We start from the raw sequence: 21,377 nt of genomic DNA, 5'->3' as shown, positions 1-21,377 counted from the left end.
AACTTCTCTCTGTCTGGACGTGTAGCTGCAGAAGTGTGGGGAGGTATTGAGACTTTAATTAGGAATGACCTTTGGATGAAGGTGACACTGTGGGAGGGCAGGAAAGAAACAGTGCTCTTGATGACACTGTGGAGTCTCAATAACACCAGTTGAACCCATTGAATGAAGGAGTAGATGCAGTCACTACATCTTTTTTAAAAACAAAAAATTAAAAATAAAAATAAGCTAAACATAACTTGCTCCCCTCCCCCTCCCCTCAGTGCAGAGGAGATGCTCCCTTAGGTAGCTGTTTCTCCCTCTCTGTTTCAGGAATTTGTTGCTTTGGTGGCAGCAAGCCTCATGTGGCTCCTACAAATAGGGTCTTTGCTGGAGAATGATAGTCTTGGAGGAGCCCCCCTGAGGGCTGAAGGAGCCCCCAAGCCCTCAGAGGAAACTGTCCTCTGATGGCTTGCCCCAGTGGTCACAGAGCCTTCAAGAGGCACCCTGTGGCCGAGGGGGACCAGTCTGCTCTGGCAGAAGATGAAACAAGTCAAATGAAGACAGAATCAACCCCAGTCTCGCAAAGTGGGGCTCCTCCACTATAATACCCCCAGACAAGGACATTTCACAGTCTGCCACCCTCTCCTTCCTCAGCTTCTCCTGGCCTTCACAATCCAGGAAGTTCTTAATACGCATCAGAAACCCTTTCTTTCTGCAGTGCAAATCCTTGCCCTGAAGCAGAGAGAGTCAATCTTACACTCTTCTGAGTTTGCACATCCCTGCATTTCTTTTTTTTTTTTTTTTGCGGTACGTGGACCTCTCACTGCTGTGGCCTCTCCCGTTGCGGAGCACAGGCTCTGGACGCGCAGGCTCAGTGGCCATGGCTCACGGGCCTAACCCCTCCACGGCATGTGGGATTCTCCCGGACCAGGGCACAAACCCGTGTCCCCTGCATCGGCAGGCGGACTCTCAACCACTGTGCCACCAGGGAAGCCCCCTACATTTATTAAACAGATTCTCAGAATGCTATCAAATAAGTTAATGAGGAGCCTTGTATAAGTGAGAATAATTTCTGTTTCTCTGTCCTAATTTACATTTGTCCATTTCCTGAGGTTCCATCCTATTAAACTTTAATTTGCTCCCCTCTCATCCCAAACCTTTCAGGAGTCTGATATTGGAGTTTTCTTCACACAGTCAGAATCTCTTGGGCTCTAATGGATTACACTTACGGGTAGGCAAGGTATATTTTGTCCCCGAAGTGATTTCCAGATGGGAAGACTGGTCTGAAGGAGAGGGCGAGAGTTTGGGTGATGGGAAAGCAGTGGTGATAGTTCTCTGATGTTGTTTATTTTTGTTTTGGTACTTTTTTCGTCCCATTTTGAAGCAGTTGTGGTTTGAGTGATTTTCTTCTATTACTCTCGCAGTTTCTGTACTTGTGAACTGAGGGGCAGGCGGTTAGGGGCTGGGTGTTCAATCCCACTCTCCTACTTTTATCTTTAAAATATACGAAGAAAGCATGGAAATGGGGAATGCTTTTGGTTCCTTGGAAAGGAGTCCCAGAAAAGAAATATGTTACATTGAATGAACCATATAAAATCACCATTTTTAAAGTAAAAAATGGTTGAATATTGCTGATTTCATATGGTTCAATCCAGTACAGTCAAACTTCGTTAATTCAGACTAATGCGAGGAAGGTTGGTCTGAATTTGCTGGAGTGCCACAAAAAAGTCTGAATTATGAGATCATTTTAAAGACATGCAACCTTCCTGCACCCCAGCGCTGACAGTAACAGGAAGTAGGTCAAAAAAATACTGTCTCTACAAGTCCATGGAGGGATGTCTGGTTAATAAAGGCAATTTATAATGAGCTACAAATATGTTGGGTAAAGGGTGATTTAATCTAAGGTGTTCTCGAGAATGCTTGAGAAGTTTACTCTTTTAAGGAGCTTTAAATGGTTTCCTTCTGATTTACATACATGATTAGTTTCCTTCCTTCGAAGAGAGCAATTGGATGGCTGAAGTTTACTGTCTGAATTATTTCTTATTCCAAAATGGTGGATTCCAAATTAATGATGCTTGACTACTCTATTCCCAGCCTCAAGGTTGGACATTAGGTTAATGAAAATCAATGGAGACTAGCTCGCAAGGATCAAGGAGGAGGAAATATACTTGACAAAAACATATGCGACATGAAAAGTGAAGCTGGTTTTCTTGAATGCTTCATATACTGACTCTGAAGGCAGTTTCAGAGGCAAAGTTCCAACAGTGTTCAGAGTAATAACAGCAAACTTGAAAGGAGTCAGCCGCATCCTACGGAACCGCTTCGAAGAGCAACGTAATGTGAATGGACAGATTCCAACCTTTTATGGTTTTAAAAAATGCTCTCATGTGCTCGTTCTCCTAGGATAATATTTATTCCTTTAAAAATATTCTTAAAGTTTCCTTCTAAATAATAGCAATCTCTAGTGACATTTAAGTTTATCAGCAAGTGATTTTTATCCATCTTCTGCTTCCCTGAAACTCCAAGGGTATGCATGGATAGGTGGGAAGGTGACGGAAATAGAGCCGAGGATTGGTGACCAGCAGAGGCAAAGATCGATAGGTTGTTTGATCAAATTGGGATTAGGTACAATCCTAATTTTCAGGAGTGCACCAGTGGTGTATGGCAAAGTCTGTCCTCACAGAGTTCCTTCTCTGGCTTGTGTGCCCTTCCGATTCAAGGGGGATATTCTCGAGGAGAATACTTCTTTCTCAGGATGAGTTGGTGTACATCCCACCTTACTTTTTCCTGTGCTGCCCTCTTTTGCTTTGAAATGTCAAATAGGGCTCAGAGGAGGGGCAGATCAGACTAGGCTACTGGAAGGAACTGACTCAGTTTTCAGTTAACACGTCTCCACTAAAAGGGGATATGAAATAAAAACGGGGCCAGAAAAAAGATGGGTGGTTACTTAAGAAAACGAAACAGATCGGTGAGGGAATGTTTCTGTATCTTCATTGTCGTTACACAATTCTATGCCTTTGTCCAAAACGCGTAAACCTGTACACCAAAAAGAGCAGGTGGACTGGATGTAAATTAAAAGCAACTAAATAAATGTGAAACAAGACCAGTCCTTCCTTGGTAACCTGCAGAGTGGATGCCCGCGTGGTGAGGTCTTCCGGGCACCTCTTCCAGCGCTGCCACTGACCAGTACAGTGGGCCTGCCTCCGGCGCTGTGTCCCTGCCACAGGAGAAGGAGGGCCACAGTCTGGGTGTCCCTCTCGCTCTGCGTGAACTCCGTGGTGAGGAGACTCCATCACAGCGCGTGCCCAGCGGAGCGAGAGCCCCACTGCTGCTCCTTGAATGAACTTGATCTTGCGCACTGCTGTATGAAGTGCAGATGCTCTGATCTTGTCCTTGTCAGAGTCATTCAGTCAGGTGACGCTCACTGGATGTCTACCTTGTGCCGAGGACACAAAGTAGTGCTGGCACTCGGGCAGAAATAGGAGACGCAGCCCCTGGGCTCGAGCTCCTCCCTCCTTCAGTGGGGGAGGCAGCCTGTAAACAAATGATTAGAGCACATTGTAATTAATGCTAATAGGGGAGCATGCATACTGCTCCCGGGGGCACGGGGGAGGGGTGACTCGCTCAGCCTCAAGTCACCACCCTCCAGCTGCTCCAAGAGTTCCTGTGCTTTTGGGCCTGAAAAGAAAGAGGCTTTGCGCAAGAAGGCACTGATGCTTGGTCAGCTCAACGCATCATCACACACACAGACACACCTCACACACATCATTCACAATACAGCACACAGATACAAGACATCACACACAGACACAACACATACAGACACACATCACACACAGACACCTCACACTTCACAGACACACACACCACAATCATACACAAGACACACATCACACACAAACACACATCACGTACACACACACATCACACACACATCACACGTATATCACATACATCACACACATCACGTATTACACAGAGTACATCCTCCCCACACAGACACACACATCACAGATATTACACACACATGATACACACTACACACACATCACACAGACATCACAGACACGTCGCAATCATATAGAGACACTCACAGACACGCATCATACACAGCCACACACATCACACAAATATACACAGACACACACATCAGACATCACATACATCACACATATCACACACATCACGTATCACACACACAGACCACCCCCCAAAGACACACACCACAGATACTACACAGTCACACACATTACACACACAGACACATATCACACACACGTGCACACACACACCCCTGAAGACCTCCCCTTCTCCTATAGGGTGATTAATGTCAGCCCTGCCCCCTCCTCGTGCACCACAAGGGAAACGGTCCAGGCACAGCTGGAGTCGGTAACGCCCCTGCTGGGTTGGGTAGTGGTTGTGGGTGAATTCCTGCATCTCACTGCGATCCTTCCTAAGTGCCTTTTCCTCACCGGCGGCAACAGTCTAGGCTGCCCGACAGTCACCATGGCAACGGTCTTTCTTGCCATCTTCTATAGTGCAGGGGCTTCCTTGGCGGAAGGAAGGTGCTGGCCCCTGACCAGCACCTAGCCAAGCCGCAGGCTCTGCGTCCGCCTCTCTGGGTTGTTTCAGGCCTTAATTTTTGTGCCAGGTATCAACAGTGGACTGGAGCACGTGGAGCTCTGCTTGTCCAGGCCTGATCCCTCAGCTTCCTGTTCAGTTTCAGGAGCTGCTGACAGTAGCTGCTCTGACACAAGGTGACCGAAGAGGTCCTGAGTGTTCAGACTGTCGGCTGCCAAGGACAAGGTGGCCGTGCCAAAGAGATGAGCTGGGAGCTAGTGCTGGGCAAATGAGAGCACGTTGATTGCAGGGTAACCGGGACGGCAAAGAGACTGATGTGCGGAGTGAACAAAGGAGCCAGTGATGCAGGGGCGCACAGACTGAAGGAGAGAAGTATCATAGGGAACAGCCCCACTGACCAGGTATTGTACAGAAGAGGGAGCAGAAGCAGTCTGTGGGGCGTCTTCAGTATCTCTTGGGCCAAATGATGGGTAGAGAAAAGGCCACAGAAATTGCTTCTCCTTCATCATGCTTCTGAAAAGTCTCCTAAGCCTTTCGAAGGTGAAGGCGCTGCCTTTGAGGAAGTGAGCTCCTCGTCAGTGCAGATAATCAAGCAGAGGGGCCATTGGGTGGGCATTCAAGTACGGGACGCACCTTAACTGTCTCATCCAAACCTGACTGGTCTTGCCATTGTCCTGCGAGTAGCTGTGACGCCCATGGTGCCCACTTTCTTACCTGTGAAATGAGGGGTGGGACCAGAGCATGACTCGGACCTCTGTATGTTTCACAGCCCTGTGTTCAGATCCCTTTTTTTTTTTTTTAAGAAACTGTTTATTTTTCATCAACGTATTTCCGTTTTAAGAGTTTGTGGAAGAGCAGCTTAAGACCACTCAGTGGTTGTTCCTACCCACTCGGTGGCCTGGGCAGTGGCAGGCCGAGCACTCCAGTCTCCAGTGGGGAACTGCTGAACAGGCCCAGAGGGCACCTGCACACCTTCGGACCAGTCCGCTGCCTCGGGCTGAGGAGCAGGGAGCTCAGGAGGTGGGGCGGTCCATTCGCCCTGAAGTCCCTCCTTGGTCACAGCCTTCTCAGCTGCCGCCTGCTCTTCCTTTTCAACCTCTTCAGGATCTCTGTAGAAGTAGAGATCAGGCATGACCTCCCATGAGTGTTCACGGAAGATGGTGCCACGCATGCGCAGAACTTCCCGGGCAAGCATCCACCACGTCAGACCCACTGAATGAGCTCCCTTGTTGTTGCGTGGGATGGCAACGTCCACATACCGCAGAGGAGAGTCTGTGTTACACAGAGCAATGGTAGGCAGGTTAACGTAAGAGGCCTCTGGGAGAGGCTGGTGGTCAGCCCTGGGATCAGTAACCACCGACCAGAAGTCTTGGCTCCCAGAAGCCTGCCTGGATCTGGTTAGTGAAGATGCCAGGAGAGAAGCAGCCAGCAATAGGAGTGGCTCCAGTGGCAGCAGCTCGCTGGCCGGTATCCCTGGAGGATACGACACTGACATCAGCTGGGTTTTCAGTGGCAACAATGGCACGAGCTGCCAACAGAAGCATCTCCCAGGTTCTCTTCAGATTTATGATGTAGATGCCATCACTTTTCCTTTTGTAGACGTACTGTTCCATTTGGAAGTCAAGGTTGGTGCCACCTAAGTGGGTTCCTGCTGCAAGGAATTTGAGGACATCCTCCTCCTTCATTTGCAGGACGTCAAGGGCTCCGGACATTGTGAAAGTTTCCCTTTAAGTTACGACGGGAATCCAGGACAAAGCCGTATGGACCCCTGTCAGGCGCGGAAAGCAGATCCCATTTTTTAAACCTGATTCTGACTACATGGCACCTAATTTTATAGGTTTAAAGCACTTCCTATTGTTCTGAGCACTTTCCTCTTCATGATCTTATGATCTCTTCCCCATTGCTCTCTGAAGTACATAGAGCTGGTATGATCACAGAGGCAGGGAAGGTTCTGCCTTCTGAAGGCTACCAGTAAGTTAGCAGTAGAGCCAGTGCAGAGGCCAGGTCTTGGGTGTGCCAGCCCACCGTCCGTTCTTGCCCATGGCACGTTCACTGGGCAGATGAGCCCGTGGAGAGGGGTTATCAACTGTACCGTGAAAATAAAAAAAATAAAAGTCTGGCTGTCGGTTGCTTTCAACTTTGAGTTTGCTGCTAAACTCCGAGACACAAAGTTGCTAACTATATGTGTGTGAATACATGGGTTATGTAAAAGTGATTTGTGCCCACGGATCTGGGTGGGGTATAAGTTGAATAATAAAAGTGTCTAATAAGCCTGAACTGGTCTCCCTTAAAACTTGTCGTGGCAGTGCTGAGAAGGGAGGGGCTGGCTACTGGGTCTGCTTGGTATTGCATCCAAGCTGAAAATTCAACAGGCGTATGGAGACATCAAATAAGGTCTCACTGCTCTAATTCTTTATTCCGGCCCCTGGGGAATAATGCATCCAGTGCAACAACCCATTATCCCTGTGTGCTATTGTAAGTCCCCTTTCTCTACCTTTTTAAAAATCACTGTCTCTTTCTTTTTTTTTTTTTTTTTTTGTGGTACGCGGGCCTCTCACTGTTGTGGCCTCTCCCATTGCGGAGCACAGGCTCCAGACGCGCACGCTCAGTGGCCATGGCTCACGGGCCCAGCCGCTCCGCAGCATGTGGGATCTTCCCGGACGGGAGCACGAACCCGTGTCCCCTGCATCGGCAGGCGAACTCTCAACCACTGCGCCACCAGGGAAGCACTGTCTCTTTCTTTTAATAAATCCAACCAGAGCAGTGAACGCAAACGTGAAACCGTACAGTGTATGTGTATCTGCTGGACTCGTCAGTGGGTGATGGCTTTGCCCGTGGGAAACTCCGCGCTGACCTAACCTTTGTCTCCAGGTGAACTGGCATAATGATGAATCTTGCAGCACCCTACTCTTTCTTTCCGGGGGCTCCGATGACCTTTCCTCTTCTTCACCAGCTCTTGGTAAAGTGGGAGGAAGGGCACAGCCCTCCGGTTCCGCTTAGGATTTGTAACCTGAAGCCTGAGGCTTGTTCACCTGTGTGATGTAGGGACAGTGACTCAAGGGTCGAAGGAAGAGAAACAGGTGATGGAAGGAGGAGATTCACCAGGCAGGCCAGCCGTCTTGCCTTTGGGAGGGGCCAGAGGTCTTTGGGAACACGTGGGACTATGGTCCAAGCTGGACTCGGGGTGGGGGGGCAGCCTCCGTGGTGGTGGTGGAGAAGCCGCACATCTGGGAGGCCACGGAGTCCCAGACACAATGTTGAGGAGCCGTGAGGTCCTGGTCCTTCCTCAGGATTTGTGTTGCATCTACTCACCTTAGATGCTGGAAAAGTTGGGGCGGGTGGCAGAAGGTCAGCTGCTGGGGAGACAGAGGTGCTCTGGCTTGGTGGGACTGTCCTACTGGCCTAAGCAAAGCCCAGGAATGCTGTCTTCACTCTGCTCACTAAAGCTCTGGCTTCTTTTCCTAGTCAGAGCCATACAGGGTAATCTGGTCATCCCTGGAATCATCCTAACATTGACGAGGTCACTGCTGCAGCTCCCCTCCCAGATGGCCTTTCAATGTCTGCTTGCCCACTTCCAGGATCCCAGCCCACCCAGCGGCCCTGGCCCGCATTGGCTAGATCCAGTATTAGAAAGTCCCTTCCTTATGTGGAGCTGAACTCCACTGCCTTTCATCCTCCACCATTGGTTCTAGGTGTTAAGCTGGAGCTACGTGACATAAATCCAGCCACCCCCATGGGCCACCTCCTCAAACGTTTAAAGACAGATGTCCCATCTCTGCTGGGTCTTCTCTTCTCACGATGTGGTTGTCAGACCCCTCACCACCTGGTCACCCTGTTCTAGGGGTGAATCAGTTAGTAGGTCTTTGCTGTGTTTGCACTGTGGAGCACAGGTGTGAACGCCAGTCTACACTGAAGGAGGCTTCTCATCCTTGGTGAGCAGGTCAGACCCCCGAGAGGACCACATCTGCTTTCCAGGATAGGCTTTGGCATAGGCACTCCTGCCCAGCCAGCGTTCCGCATGAAAAGGTGGAGGAGGCAAAGCCTCTGAGGGTAGAGCCCTAGAGAGTAGCACCCATGAGGACCAGACCTGGAATCGGAAGCCAGGACACTGCTGCCCTCCCCAAAGACCCAGCGTTCACATCAGCGATAGACTTCCGTCTTCCCAATCTGAGTGGCCTGGATCCTTCCCAGAATCAGTGCAGGGCTCCCGGAGGGCACAGGATCCACTGATCTCCCCTCAAGCCACTCGTCCACTCAGGATGTTTAAAATGGCAGGCACGACTATGACCTCACCCCGGTGGCGTGAGGCTGACACATGCAGTGTCTCTAAGCCGACTGAGCTCATTGAGAGCACGGCCAGATAATGCTGGCTGCAGGAGACTCAGGTCTGTTGCTGTCATCATTGCTGTAGCTTCTTGAAGGGTTTATTGGAAACAATCTTCAATTATACCGAATAGCTGCAAGTACAGTGCAAAAACCCTTTTTCTTCCTCAACTGTTTCAGAGTATGTTGCTGACATGATGCCCGTCACCCATGAATACTTTAGTTTATATATTCTACAAGCAAGGACGTGCTCTTATGTGACCATAAACAGTCATCGAAGGCAGGAAGTGACCTGATTCATTACTAACATTTAATCCTCAGACCCCAGTCAACCAGCTGCCCCAGTGATGGTCTTTAGAGTGAAAGGATCCAGTCGAGGGTCACACACTGCATTTCGTTGTTGTGTCTCCCTAATCTCCTTCACTCTGGAACAGATTCCCGGTCCTTTCTTAACTTTCCAGACATTGACACTTTTGAAGACTCCAGGCCAACTCTTTTGACTAATGTCCCTCACGTTGGGTTTGTCTGATGTTTCCTCATGAGTAGATTCAGGCTGTGAGTCTTCGGCAGGAGTTCCATAGAAGTGATGCTGTGCCCTTCTTATTGCACCTATCAGGCATCCCATGATTCTGATTTGTCCCAGACTTGGTGATATAGACTTTGATTACTTTTGTTTAAGGTGGTGTCACCAGCCTTCTCCACGGCAAAGTTACTCTTTTCCTCTTTGTAAGTAGCCATGTGTGGAGATGCTTTGAGATTAGGTGAATATCCCGTTCCTTATCAAACTTCAATTTATTCATTTATCTATATCAGGATGAACTTGTGTTTCATATTTTATTCAGTGGATTGTACCTTATTATTATTACGTCTTTTGATGCTGAAATTGTCTCAGAGTTGCCTGGTGGGAATCCCTCCAAGCTAGCTTTAGTGTCCTTTTCACAAGTCCCCATCATTCTCTGAGTGCTTCCTTACTTACGGTAAAGTAAGATACTCCAAATTCGTATTGTACTTTCCCTGCCCCTGTCTGGAATCAGCCCATTTTTCAGGGAGCCCTGATTCCTTTCAGTGGAGAATGGTATTTAGAAACCAAGATCTAAGGGCTAGGTGTGCTCTTTGGTACTGGGGTGGCTCCCAGACCCTCTTGGTGGACAGAGTGGAGAAATATGTGCATGTATATCTACACATACAATGGCATGTGTATTTATATGTTTATCTAACTGAATATTAAAAACCGTCAGTTCACATAGATACCCCAAATTCCAATCTAACACCTCAGGATTCACTTTAGTTTTCATCCTTTTTGTGCCTGTAGCTTCCGTCTCTAACAGTGGGAAATCTGGCTCCTGTTGATCTTTCTTATTTGATCAATCTCCCCTTATGTAATCTTGCATTGCCACCATCACCCCTTCCTGGCACAGATGCCCTCCTCATCCCTCTTGGCCTCCCAGCCTGTCCCAGGCTGTCCCCCTAACCTGGTGAGGAAGACCCTCCCAATCCTCTTAGGTACCCATGCCCCTCGCCTGGCTGCCCCCTCCTGGGACTCCCTCCTTACCCTCTGGAGCTCTAGCACCCCACACCAGGCTCCCCCTGTGGCCCTCGTCCCATGCAGGAACCTCTCACAGTGTTCAGGCTCCAGACCCTGAGCTGAGCTGTCCCTTGGTTGGGTCCTCCTCTCCACACTTGTGCTCCAACACTTGGCTCTGGGCCACTGTGTCTCCCCAGTGCTGTGGCACAGGTGCCCACTTTTCTAGGACGCCCCCGTCAGCACCCCCCCCCCCACCGCCGTTTGTTTGTGGCCTGAATAGTTCAGGAAGAAAAAGAATAGGAAGAAAGAAGAGAGGTTGCGGCTGGGATTCTTAACTGCTGTCACCAGGGGGTCCTCCCTTCTCTCTTCAGATGAAAAGCTCGGGACAGCTGCCTGGCAAATGCTGGATTTGTAAAGGCCTGTGAGCAGGGCAACCTGCACTTTGGCACATTAAGGTGAAGTGCGGTGGGGACTGAGGCGGCCTTCGGGTAATATGTAGATTATCCCATTCTGAGGCACATTAACGAAGTGCTAATTGTGCTTCTGAATGCAGTTTGGTGCCAGTTGCAGGAATAACTCTGGCACCTGCTTGGACTTTAGACTTGCAGATTAACTCAAATGGAAAGAGTAGCAAAACAGGGAATAATTTGTTCTCTAATAAGCCACTTGGAAGCCAACTCATTTCTACAGTTGGTGTCAGAAAAGTGCAGCCCAGTGATTGGAACAGGAAGCTGTGTATCTGGTGTGCGGGGTTCTGTGTTGTTTGTGCCAACTTGCTGAACAGTCCACCTCACTTTGCATCCATTCGCCTCAGTTTACCTTCCCACTATTAGGGATGAGAAGAATTTTATTTACATAGGACAGATTGGATCCAGAGAGCTCTGTTTTCTGTCCTTGTCGCTTGTACTCATGTGGACAGCTCCAATAAATTTGATGAGAAGGCAGAAGGGCAGGAAACGGGTATCTTCATTTCTGGGCGATTCTCTCAGGATGTGGTTCTCAAAGTGGGGTCCCTGGACCAGCAGCATTGCCGTCAGCTCGCAGCTGGTTGGAAATGCAAATCCACAGGCCGCCCCTCCCCTCACCTCAGACCTACTGAATCAGACGCTGGGGATGGGGCCCAGCGGTCTGTGGTTTAGAAAACCTGTGGCGTGATTCTGATGCACACCAAAGTTCGCCATGCGCTGATTGCTCTAGGAAATGTGGCCCAGTTCAGTCACGCAGGGTTTACTGAGCATTTACTACTAAGTTACTCAGCATGTGATTCCTGAGGTCCTACTGTGTGCCAGTAGTGGGGCTGAATTGTGAACAAGGCAGCCATAGTTCCTGCCTTCCCGGGGCATGTTGTCTCATGACTGATGCATTGAACAAGCAAACAGGTGGGATGCTAGAAGTGAAACCACAGGCGCTTGGTGGGAGAATCGTGGAGGGTTCCTGGTTTAGTTACGCAGGGGAGTCAGGGATGGCTACTCTGAGCAAGTGACATCTACAGAGCAGCCATGCTCCCTGGGAAGCCATGGAAAGTTGGCTGGAGGGAGGAACAAGGTAGGGAAGTTTGTGAACCCTCCTGTATCCGTGAAGGCAGTCAGAAGAGTGCTGGCTTGAAGCCCAAGATGCAGGAGCCGGAGTGTGGGCTGAGTCTCTCCTTCTTCCTTTCCTCGCCTTTGCTCTGATATGACTTTGGAGGAGGGGCTGTGTCTCCCTGGCTCGGTGGGGGGAGGGGGGATGGGGGCGGCGGGGCGGGGGGAGCTCTGTTTATTATCCAGCCGGCGGAGATAGCATCATCATCATTTTCCAGGGGCCAGATATGTGCAATATTAAAAAAGAAATCATGTGATTTGCTGACAGTACTTAATGGGTAATTCAAGGGGCCTTATTATTCCTATACATCATGTCTGGCTTGTGACAGGCAGCAGGGTTTCTGGCACAGAGGGGAAGCTCACGTGCCTTCAGTTTGGGTTTTTCCTTCCTTCCTGAGGTGACACCCGGCATCCAAGTCCCTATTTGAATGGCTGGTCCCTGAAGCTTCGTCAGGGACCACTTGGTGCTGAGGTGGGTATTAAGGACGCAGTGGAGGGGGGGCGGTCTCTGAAGGTAAGGGCTGGCCCACTGCTCTGCTGGTGGTTGAATAAGGTTGATCAGCCCAAGGTCTCTGACAGAGAAAGCTGCCAGAGATGCTGTTCCCAAACCCACTGACTACTGACCATGTGGGCAGAGGACAGTGTGCTTACATTTGTACCAGAGTTGGGTCAGAGGCTCTCTTTTTGTTTTGCGATGAAGGGCACATATGCATCCCCAGCGATATTTCTCACAATGCGTGTATGTGGACGGGGGCTCCTCTCATCCGCTTGGGAGGCACTCTTGACCTCTGCTTCCCCAGCATGGTGCCTGGCAGATGAAAAGACAACCATGGGATGCCTGGATGAATGAACAGGTGGAGCAGAAGAATTGGGACTTGCCCTAAGGGTCAAGGGGCCAGGTCTTTGGAGCGGGGACAGTCTCCTCCCAAAGAGGACAGACATTAGGGCAGCTTTCGTGTGCTTGGTTGCATTATTCTGCCCCTATTATATATGGAGACCCGGTTAACGGGTTCCTGAGCTCTTGGAAGGGTGGTCTGAGTGGCGAAGTGACGTACGCCTAGCACTGTGCCCGGTGCAGTTGGGCTTTCAGAAGCTGTTGCTGAATTAATGCAATCCATCATGTTTTTCTTTGAGGTCAGGGATTATTATTTCTAACACAGTCATCTTCCCGGGGCTCCCCCTGGCTGTGTGGATAGGGGGCAAGGCAAACTGCAGAGTGGGGAACCCTTGCTCACTTCCTTCTCTGCAGGGAATGTCACAGGCAGTGTTACAGGGAAAGATGGCCTAGCAGGGACAGAGGACATGAACGCTTTCTGGGCTGCCCCAGTGCTTTCCCGTCATTCCTCACTTCCATACCTTGTGCAGTGTTTGCACCTTGGAAAACAGATATTGCCTTGTCTGTTTGTCTACACCAGCACCTCTTCCCAGGATACTGCCCAGCTGACCATCCTTGAGGCCAGGGGAGCTAGAGAAATTGTGCCTTTTTAAACCCATGATTGGGAAATTCTGACCATGCCTGCCATTCCTCTTACCTCTTGGTCATCCTGAAGGAGGCTAGGAAGGCCCATTTGTATATGGAGATAAGCTGGCGTGAGATAAAAATATATCTGCACAGCATTATTCTCTCTCTCTCTTTTTCTTTACAGTGTGCCAGTATGTTACATGTATTATATTATTTCTTTTTTTTAAACATCTTTATTGGAGTATAATTGCTTTACAATGGTGTGTTAGTTTCTGCTTTATAACAGAGTGAATCAGTTATACATATACATATATCCCCATATCTTTTCCCTCTTGCATCTTCCTCCCTCCCACCCTCCCTATCCCACCCCTCTAGGTGGTCACAAAGCACCGAGCTGATCTCCCTGTACTATGCGTCTGCTTCCCACTTGCTATCGATTTTGCATTTGGTAGTGTATATATGTCCATGCCAGTCTCTCACTTTGGAAAAAAAGTGGTCATGAAGAACCTAGGGGCAGGCTGGGAATAAAGATGCACAGCGTTATTCTTAATAGCCAGAGGTGGAAGCAACCCAAGTGTCCACTGACAGACGAATGAATGGATGAACAAAATGTGGTCTGTACATACAGTGGAATGTTAATCAGCCATAAAGGGAGGAATTCTGACAAATGCTGTAACATAGATGAACCTTGGAGATATCATGCTAAGTGACGTAAGCCAGACATGAAAGGACAAATACTGTGTGATTCCACTTATATAAGGTCCCCAGAGCAGTCAAATTCATGGAGACAAAAAGTCAAATGGTGGTTTCTGGGGGAGGGGAGAATGGGGAGTCAGTGTTGAATGGGTGCAGGGTTTCAGCTGGGGAAGACAGCAAAGATGGGGGGATGGATGGTGGTGGTGGTTGCACAGCACTGGGAATGTACAGAACGCCACTGATCTGTACCCTTAAAAATGGTCCAAATGATCAATTTAATGTTACGTGTATTTTACCACAATTTTTAAAAGGTCTGCAGAGGGGCAAGTTGGTGCTGCAGGTCGGGCCTTCTAGATGCAGATGCTGGAGCGGAGTTTGGGCTGCAAGGTGACTTTGGGGACCCACACTTCTGAAGGAAGGGGGAGGAGGTAGGTTTGGGAAGAGGAGGACGTTGGACTGAATCTGGGGTGCGGGCCCCAAACCCTGGGGCTCTGGCCTGAGGACTACTCATCAGGCAAAGGGACCTGGCCTTGGATACCCGTACTTCTTCGCTCATCCCCCTGAGGGCTCAGTGCCCTCAGCTGAAGCTGACCTCGACCACAGAAGGGGACCTGTGGCACTTTTCTGTGTCTACCACGATTGGGAAATCAGAGGCCAAAGAGTCATATGCAGGTTGGTTAAGGCATAACTACCTTCATTTAACAGATTGCTGACACTGATACTCAGTCAGGGGAGGTGAAGTAACTTGTTCTCTCGGTAGGCAGGTCTAGAACCATATGCTCCCAACTCTTGGCCCACTCCACGTCCAGCTGCCTCACTGGTCCAGTACTCAGATCCTACCTCTGTCTCGTCTCTGACCTATGGGGTGATCACACGCATTTTACCTACCTTCTAGAATTTCCAGGAAGACATAGGTACCCGAAGCGAATACACTTGAATCAGACACCATGAATGGGGTATTGATAACACAGCAATAATAACAACTCAGACATGAATGGGTTGGTGCGCTGATTCCACTGGTGGCGACTCACTAGGCGTCTTTGTGTGAATCATGGTTTTCATATTTGTATGCCTTGTGCATTGATTCCCACACATTATTGAGCACCTACTAAGTGCACAGCACTCTGCATGACCCAGTGAAGGACACAGCGTAGTGCCAGCCCTGGAAGATGTGCCCCCCTGGAGGGGCAGGACAAGCTAAAGGACAGGGCCAGGCAGCCGTGGAGAAGTGCCCAGTGAGTGGGGTCGACACGTGTGAAGAAGATGTGGGCCAGGGCACCGGCCTCAGCACTCTGAAAACACTGCTCCCCCACGGGATGCTCGAGGGCCGTGGGATTGTCTACTGAACAAACCCTTCATGAAAAATCACAGTTTAGTCAAAAAGCCAATATCCAGCTCTCTGCCCAAAGTCTCAAAGATTTTGAAACCCTTCAACTCCACGCCAGCATTTGCATCCAGAGGGCCCGGGCTTGTTCCTGTGCGGACCCATTTCTATCTCACTCCGAGCTGGCACTGTCAGCACATGGGCCTTTCTGGTCCCCTTCAGCAGAGTGACAGAGAGCAGACTGTATTATTTCCTAGGGCTGCACACTGGGTGGCTTAAAACAATAGAAATGTATCGTCTCACAGTTCCGGAGGCTAAAAGTCTAACATCAAGTGTCGTAGGGCCACACTCCCTCGGAAACCTATAGCGGAGAATCCTTCCTGGCCTCTTGTCGCTTCTGCTGGTTTGCTGCAGTCCTTGGTGTTCCTTGCTTGCAGCTGCAGCTCTCCAGTCTCTGCCTTCGTCCTTACATCACATCCTCCCCGTGTCTCTGTGTCTCGCCATGGCCCGTGTGACTTCTTAGAAGGACACCCCAGTCCTATGGACACCGTATCCACCATGACCTCATCTTAACTAATTACATCTGCAGTGACTCTGTTTCCAAATAAGGTCACATTCTGAGATACCAGGGATGAGGACTTCAGCATATCTTTTTTTTTTTTTGGAGGAAAGACGCAATTCAACTCAGAGCAGAAACCCAGAAAATACATTAGGTATCTCCTGGACACACACGGTAGAAAAGGGTGTGTGTGATGTGGGTGTGTTTTCCATGAGTGTGTGCGGAGGGTTGTTTTGCCTCAAAGTTGATGGGACACCAATATGTGTAAACTTTGACAGACACACTGGGGTACTATTTACATTTTTATTCTCAAAGCCAATTATTTAAGTAAAAGCATTTGCTTTGATTACGGCCTTAAGTGCCTTTGGGGTGCTCTTTCCTAGGATGTTAAGTGTAGCAAGCACTTTACTGACACTAACTCTGATCAAGGCCAAAGGCCATAATCATACCGGTTCCGTCCTGGAGAACTGAGGTCCAAGCGGGAGCAGACTTAATAGGTTTCCTCCTCCTTTTATCTGTTGTGGGTATTTGCTGACGGTTAGTTGTTAACAGCATAAGCACCTGCCTATCTCTGCATGTGATTGTGTGTGTGTGTGTGTTGGATTATTCATTCTCGTCTCTCTCCGCACATTGTCGATGTGTGAGGTGTGAAGGGCACACAGAGAAGAAGGACGGCATCTTTGGTTTGAAAACAATCTCCAAAACAATGGAATGTCAAAAACCAGGCAGAGGCCAGAGGGGATTCTGTATGTGAAAAAGGACACACCAGTGGCACTGGGTGTATTCCCTGGCTGCGTTCCTTGACTGAGCAGACCTCTTACCTGGCTGTCTCTTCTCTCTGGGAAACTCCCTCTCTTTTCCCAGGAGGTGCCCTGGGTCAAGGGCACTTTCCAGAGTGGAACTTTCTACAGCTTCGTCAGGTTCTTCCCAGCCTGGTTGCTAGGCAATGATGGTGCGCACTAGAGGGGCTGCTCCTGCCTGGGTGGCTGGCTCACCATCCCATCTGCAATTTAAATTCCCTGACAGGCAGAAGCAGCCAAGCTGTTCACTTGAGATTGCAAAAAGTTAGATTGAAATACAAGGAATATCCAGTGCCTGAAGCCCTTCATAAATTTTGCCTTGATAGTAACTGGGAGAGAGACGGGGAGAGAGGGGAACGTGTTCCACTTTAGACCTGCACAGTCGATTTACATTTGATCAACGTGTCCCAGGCCTCCCTCTGCCCCCGGCCTGCTCTCCTGGCCTCCCCGGGGTTCTCCACGTCCCTTTCCACGCATCTCCCTATCCTGCCCTTTGGGTGAGTGAGCCTTTGAGCATCTCTTCTGCCTTTCCATGGATGTCTGGACAAGAAGAAGCAGGGATGTAGCCACTGGCTAGTCAACTGCACCCACAGGTCCCACTGCCACCCCGTTCCTGGGCCCTCCCTCTCCTGGAGTAACCTGCACCCCTCAAAGGCCTGCAATGACAGGTCCCTTGGCAGAGCCCAGAGCAACAGCTGTGTTGACAACAGCTGGATCCTCCAGTCTGCCTGGGCCCTGACTGGCGTCCTTGGGGGGGCACCTGAGGCTGTCTCTGGCCTCAGTGGCAGGGGCTGAGGTGGCAGGGAGTTGGACAGCAGAATCTCTGTAATTTTCCAGCTCAGATCCGTGAGGTGAAGAATCAGGTGCAGGGAAGGAGCCGCGGAATCCGCTTCTCTGGAGATTGGATGTTGTGATTAGCTCCCCCTTCAATCTCTCTTCTCCTCTCCCTGCTTTCACTCTTGGGCCCTGCCCTTTCTATCTCAGGCTCGTCCAACTCTTTCTTATTCTCTTTTCTTTCTTTTTCTCCCGGTTCATCAAAGACTGTCCTTGAGGCCTCTGGCATTCCAGCGTCTGTCAGCGGGAAGGGCGGACACAGCTGGACTCTGGGACTTAAGGGAGAAAGCTGTTTCCTCTGCAGGCCACCCTGGTCACCTCCTAGTGAGACACGAAAGTGAAAATGGTGGTCTTGAGGGAACCATACGCAGTTCCTGCCCTCTGTGAGCTTTCCCTCTTAAACTGGATTATTTATACCTAATGGAATACAAGATTAGGACCATTGTCATACAAAACTGCAAGCATCTTGGGCGTTGAGGGGGTTTAAGAGTGAAATTAAACCACTTAACACCTACTAGGATAGTTATGATTAAAAAAACCTTGAAAATAACAAGGTTGGTGGGGATGTGGGGAAATTGGAAGCCTCATGCATTGCTGGTGGGAATGTAAAATGGTTCAGTCACTGGGGCAAATAGTTTGACAACGCCTTAAAAAGTTAAACAGAGAACTACCATGTGACCCAGCAATTCCACTCCTAGGTATATACCCGAGAGAATTCGAAACAGATACTTGTACATCCATGTGTGTGACACGACTGTTGACAATTGCCAAGAGGTAGAAACAACCCAATGTCCATGGACAGATGGGAGGATAAAGAAAATGTGGTATATATCCATAAAATGGAATATTATTCACTCATAAAAAGAAATAAAATTTTGACATGTGCTGCAACATGGATGGACTTTGGAAATATGCTAAATGAAACCAGTCTGACAGAAGGATGAATATTGTATAATTTCACTTATATGAGGCACCTAGAATAGACAGATTTATAGAGATAGAAAGTAGAATAGTGGTTACTTGGGATGAGGGCAGGGGGAATGGGGAGAGTCATTGTTTAATGGGAATAGAGTTTATATTGGGGATGATGACAAACTTTTGCGTATAAATAGTGACGATAGTATAAAACATTGTGAGTGTACTTAACACCATCGAATTGTATACTTACAAATAGTTAAAATGATAAGTGTGTATGTTTTGTCATAACCAAAGGGTGAAATGAAGCAGCAAGTCTGGGGGGAAGTTCCTAGTATGATGGGGGAAGGGTAGAAGGAGGTGACCAAGCAGAATCTCTACGCCGAGGGGCACAGGCCTTGCTGGCCCGTGGTGTCGGGAGAGGGGGGCCTAATGAGGACAGTGAGAATGCTGGGAGTGACCTGGGTCCTCGGAGAGCATTGACGACTACTGCCACCATACAGATGACAAAACCAAGGCCCAGAGATCTCCCCAGGGTCTGGAGGGAAAAGAAAAAGGGGGACGAGTGTCTGGCCATCCCATGGGGAGTAAGGTTTAGGCAAGATGACATCCCTCCCAGCCACCCTCCCCGCCCCCCAGTACTGGAAACAGTTGCAAATGTACATCGAGGGAGGCGTGGTGGGAAAGTTGGGAGGACCTACCATGAGGAGGGAGAGGCCTAGGGATAATTAAAAGGCAGCCATAGCCTTGAGGGGACATTCGTGAGGGTCTCAACAGGATTCTGTGCTGCCCATTGGTTTCCACCTCTGGCCACTTCTCAAGTCCAGTCAGGGCATCACCTCACTGCCATGCCCTCCCTGCAACTTGAGCCTTGGAGACTGGCTGCCTTGGGGTCCTCTGTCGCTCTGGATGAGAGAGCAGGGAGAGGAATAGCCTGAAACCGAGGACCAGGCACTCAGCCCAGCTCTGAGGGGCCCAGGAAGTTTTGTGGAGGGCAGGTGGTGCTCTCAGAGCACAGGTGGAGGCAGACAGGACTTCTAGCATCCGTAATGGCACCGGGGGTGGGATTATAACTGGATTCCCTCTCTCTCTTTCTTTCGTGGTGCCCCCGGAGGACGCATGCTCTCCTTGCCTTTGTCTCCTCACCCCCGTCTCTCCTCCCTCCCCACAGGAAGCCCTGGGCAGCGGTATGTGACGCAGGTGGCCATGCCTCAATGCCAGTTGTGTTCAAAGCCAGCGGCCCTGTTTTCTCAGGTAAGCCAGACGAGCTTCCCTCTACCATTTGATCTTCATGTGTCTCGTGGTTACAAATAGCTCAGCCTTCCCGGTGCTGACGGCAGCGCTGGGACATTACAGTAATGTGCACATTCAGATCAAGTGCAGGCAGAGATGCTACAGCAGCTCTTCGCCACGGAACACTCAGCCTTCAATAATAGCATTTGGGGTCCCTCTGGAACCTTCCTCCGCAGAGGCACCTGGGATACCTCTCTCCCTCTCCGCGCTGCAACCCCGGGAGCTGAGGGGGGGCAAAGATGATTCTTGTTTTTGTTGATGAGGAAATGGAAATTCAAATAAGAGAACATCGTGCAGGAAATAAGAGGGCCAGGACTGTTACCACAATGATGATGAGACAATAATAACAACAGCAATACTTCGTGTGCGCCTGCTGGGTGCTGCTTCCTGGGGAAGCAGTTTGCCTGCACTGGGGCAGGTGCTGAGGTCAGTGAAGTCCAGGATCTGTCCCGGGCACAGGGACAGAGGGAGCCCCACCTCACAGCGAGTTCTCACTAATGCTCCTGACCTCTCTGTCAGGTAAAGTCAACTCAGGGCTGGTCCCAGGACAATCCTAAACTCAGAGAAAGCTGTCCTTTCCCTCCCTGCCTCCATGCCCCTATCTTAGGGTCCTCATGCTGTCGCTGGGACCTGACCCCTGCTCTCTCTTGCCTTCCTGAGCAGAGTTCCCCTCCCCCAGTCCTAGATCCTCTGGACCTAGCTGGGAGCAGCCCCTGCTTTCCAGGAGGCTGACTGCTAAGGGGATTGTCTAGTTTTCGGCTACTGTGCTGCCCCACTAACAGCATTTTTATTTATACAACCTTGGCAATGCCTTGCCTTAAGGTGGGAACCCAGTGACATGGTTAAGGGCTAAGATGGAACCACCAGCGACATTTCAAAGTCAAGAGTTCCGGGCAGGGAAGTTGGCCCTGGCTCTGTCCACACCTTCCCACCACAACTGCCCATTTCGTGGGAAAGAAAACAGAGCAAGGTAGCATCAGCACCATTTGCTAACGCTGCTATGTATACCTAAGTGAATTTTCCAGGACACATCTCTGAGTTGGAAGGCAGCGTATTAGAAGGCCCATTTTTCAGGAGAGGAAACTGAGGCGCAGAGAGAAAAGCCTTAGTCAACGATAAGTAGTAAGTGGTAGACATAGAACCAGATCCCAGGCTTCCTAGTCCTGTGCTCTTCTGCTGCTACACTCCGCTTTGGCCCAGGTTCAAAGCTGCCAAAATGGACATTTTTTTTTTAACTTTTAGGCTGGTGGGTGACTGAGTAGAATCTTCGTGGGTGCTGTGTCTCCTCTGGGCTCCTTGTTGGGCTGTTCGCTCCATTGGCACAGCTCGGTCTTTGAATAAGTGAGAGGAGCTTCTGGAAATATCAGTACATGGAGAGGACGAAGGGGAGAGGGGCATCTGCCTTTGCCCTAAATCCCAAATAAAAGGCTTCCCTGTCCCAGAGAATTAAGGCAGCCCCCTATTTTTTCTCCTCCCCTATTCCCACACCCTCCCCATCTGAGTCCT

The 21,377-nt window shown here is 49.7% G+C and overlaps 1 pseudogene across 1 annotated transcript; it reads right to left on the bottom strand.

The window, feature by feature from the left end:
• Positions 1-5,226: 5,226 nt before the first annotated feature.
• On the bottom strand, positions 5,227-6,322 carry LOC309827429 (small ribosomal subunit protein uS2B-like; annotated as a pseudogene). Its single transcript has one exon. The product of its transcript is annotated as a small ribosomal subunit protein uS2B-like (transcript).
• Positions 6,323-21,377: the final 15,055 nt, after the last annotated feature.

The sequence above is a fragment of the Grampus griseus genome, assembly GCF_964374135.1.
Source record: "Grampus griseus genome assembly, chromosome: 9".
Classification (NCBI taxonomy): Eukaryota; Metazoa; Chordata; class Mammalia; order Artiodactyla; family Delphinidae; genus Grampus; species Grampus griseus.
The sequence above is the reverse complement of the archived record's forward strand: the minus strand, read 5'-3'. Positions and strand labels throughout refer to the sequence as shown.